Raw genomic sequence first — 3,183 nt, 5'->3', positions numbered from 1 at the left:
TCGATCTTGTGTTTCAGTTTTTCTATTTCAGTCTTTCGATTTCATTTGCATATTTAGCTTTAGTTGATTGCATCTATTAGAAATGAGTTACTCGCCTCTTAAAAGACCTTATAAGGGGGAGGACTATTCATACTATTATAGGTGAGCTAGAATTGTTACCAAATCGATGTGGGACAAGATATTAAGAATTTTAATACACCCCCTCACGTGTAGGCCGGAATGACACATCGGACTTCCATCACGTGGGTATGCAAGAGAAGAGATAAAGAGATAAACTTCATAATCGACTAGAACTCTTTCTGATACCATATTAAAAATGGGCCACTCATCCCTTAAAAGGCCTTATAAGGGGGAGAGTTATCCATACTTTTATAGGTGAGCTAAGATCATTACTAAGTCGACGTGGGACAAGATATTAAGAATTTTAACGGCATCCCTAAATAACAAATAATTAATCCAATTTGAGAACGCGAGTAACAAGAATTGGAGAGAAATTATTTGAACAACTTAGAGTCCAGGCAATGAATCAATTGATCATGATGAATATAGGAAAATGCAGCCAATGAACAAAATACAAAAAGTAAAAACAATGTAATAGAATCAATCCAATCAAGTATTCTTGATATGAATTTGTAGCACCCGCTTCTTTTATTATCTTTTCATATATGTTAACGTCGAACTAGAAATCTATCGTTCTCTTGTTTCGTGAAAATAAATGGAACTCGAGCCTTTGATGAACTTAATAGTGTTAATTGCAAAGTAAAAGTTAAAGAAATAATCAAACGAACTAAACCAACTAATGTACGTTGCGGAATAAAAAGGAATGCTATTCAAGTGTTCCCGAAAGAAAAGGTCCACATAATGCCCAAAAATTTGTTTCTTTGGAAGTTCATGATGGTCTTACAAAAGGATGAGATGGGATATTAATGTTACAATACTCTTGAATGAACCAAAAGCTCAAGGAAATAAAGTCTAGGGTAGCTTGCACTTGGACTTCTTTTCCCGAGCCCACGCCGCACTACCACCGCGCCATATCCGAACGAGCCGTCGAGCCCGGGATAGCATGGCCCACGTCTCAAAGCAGCAGCAAGGCAGCCAAGCCTTTTCTTTCACCTACAAAATAAGTAAAAAAAAAAAAAAAAAAAAAAAACAAGTTTAGTGGCTAGGAAACAAAAGAAAATAAAGGGGGCTATTAATTGAAGAAAAGAACAACATTTCCTTTAGTTATAGAGGACCAAGGATTTGCCATAGAAGGCAAGTCAGCCCTGCAACAACTATTGCACATCAGCCATTTATTTCTCACGAGTACATACTCCATAAACCACCAAAAGAATAGCTAGCAAGGAGCCAAAGAGTCCAGATTCAATCTCTGCCAAAATCCCAACAAACCCCAATTTATAACTAGTACTAGTTACTCATAAAGATGCAAGTTTTGCAGCCATGAAGGAGAGACAAGGAGATCACTAAAAGTGATATTTTCTGCAGCATGACAACAAACGATGCAGCAGCCATTTAAGGCTCAAGAGTACACCACAATCTGCCTATAAATCCCCCTCCACACCACACACCAACTCCTTTCACCCACACTTCAAATTTTCAGCAAGATAGAGAGTGAAGAGTGGCACATAGCCGAGAATTTCAACAAAGACAGCCACTCCTTCAACCTTTCCAGAGGTAATACACCTCCACCCCTTTCTCTCCTACAAATCAATTTTCATGTCATCTTATAGAGGCACCACAATTTAAGAACCACAGCCAATATGACACAAGCACACCCCCTGCCCTTGTTAGAACATCATGCTAGCTCAAGAATATAGAACCATGGCTATAGGAATCTCATGACAGTAGTAGCATTCTTAGAGCTTAACACATAATTGGAACAAGAGCACAATAGGCTGCCTTTATGCTAATTTTCAGTAGCAAGCTATAACCTTTTCAAGATCAACACTTTAGCCCCAAAATCGAGCTCATTCCAGTGAGCTAGTTTTATCTCAGAAATCACAAACTCAAATCACAATAATCAAAAGCCACCAACATAACTACTGCCTAAATCTCAACAAAATGCATAGAAATGAAAGGGAATTGAGAACGTAGCTTAAAGAACGAGGGGATCCCTCGGAGACCACCGTAGACGGCAACGGGGACCCCACGAGCGGCAGGTTACCCGGCTGGACAGCTCCGGCGACGGCTCTAAAGTACCCGGGAGACAGCTTTGACAACCTCACACCTCTAATCCATCACTAAAGCCACAGCCTTTGCAAACCTACATAATAGTTTTTGCAAAACTTGTAAACCTAGACAAAATTTTAAGAAAATAAAGCAAATGTAAAGGGGAGTCAAAATTCATCCTCTCACCTGTCGATAGCCGGTGGAGCGAGGCGGGGTGGAGGCCGAAGCTGCCGCCGGTGCATGCACACTAGCGGTGGCAGTTCTGTACAGAGGAGAGGCGGCGACCGACGGCGGCATCGATTCCAAATCCTCCAGCAACGACAGAGGCACGAGATCGTCGCCAGTCAATAGATGGCGGCGTTGACGCCGAGATGGCGGCGAGCGGGTGAGGCGGCGATGCCGCCGAGAGAGAAGAGAAAGTTGGAGTAGGGTTTTGAGTTGGTTTGCGAAAATGAGGTTGAGAGAGAGAGGAGGGGAAAGCGGCTGAGTCTCCGGCGACGCACGGGGAGGCGCCGATCGGAGCGGCTGGCGGCGGAAGGTGAGGAGGCGCCGCCGAGCTCTCTCTCTCTGTTTTAGGGTTTCGAATTAGGGATGGGAATGAGGGAGAGCCGATGGTTTTGTGAGATGTTTTGGGCTTCTCCCTTTTATTTTTTGTTTGGGCCTCTCCTTATTCTAGAGTTTGGGCCTCATATTAATTAAAGAGATGGGCCAGTAGAGTATGTATAAATGTCTTGGGCCACTAATTAAATTAAAGTAGGAATTTAATTAAATCATGGGCTTTGCTATACTACGGATTTATTAATTAAGAGTCCGAAAGTTAACTCCACGAAGATAAGTCTAATTTTTCCGAAAATTGGCAAGAGTGCTCAAGTGATTAATTTTAAGAAATTACGATACGCTAACGAGTATTTTAGACCGCGAGCCAAAATTTTAGTATGTTTAAATAAATGGCATGCGAGGTAGCACCCTCTAGTTAAGTGAACAATTCCTCTAATTTAGTTAAATCTACTGATT

General features: G+C 41.6%; 1 long non-coding RNA gene across 1 annotated transcript; it reads right to left on the bottom strand.

The window, feature by feature from the left end:
• Positions 1–835: 835 nt before the first annotated feature.
• LOC125197934 lies at positions 836–2,770 on the bottom strand. The gene is made up of 3 exons (XR_007172298.1): positions 2,356–2,770; positions 2,165–2,263; positions 836–1,113 (listed from the first exon to the last, which is right to left on the bottom strand). It is a non-coding gene; the product is annotated as an uncharacterized LOC125197934 (long non-coding RNA).
• Between the last annotated feature and the right edge of the window lie 413 nt (positions 2,771–3,183).

The sequence above is a fragment of the Salvia hispanica genome, unplaced genomic scaffold, assembly GCF_023119035.1.
Source record: "Salvia hispanica cultivar TCC Black 2014 unplaced genomic scaffold, UniMelb_Shisp_WGS_1.0 HiC_scaffold_1094, whole genome shotgun sequence".
Classification (NCBI taxonomy): domain Eukaryota; kingdom Viridiplantae; phylum Streptophyta; class Magnoliopsida; order Lamiales; family Lamiaceae; genus Salvia; species Salvia hispanica.
Note: the sequence above shows the minus strand (reverse complement) of the source record. Positions and strands in the feature narration are given on the sequence as shown.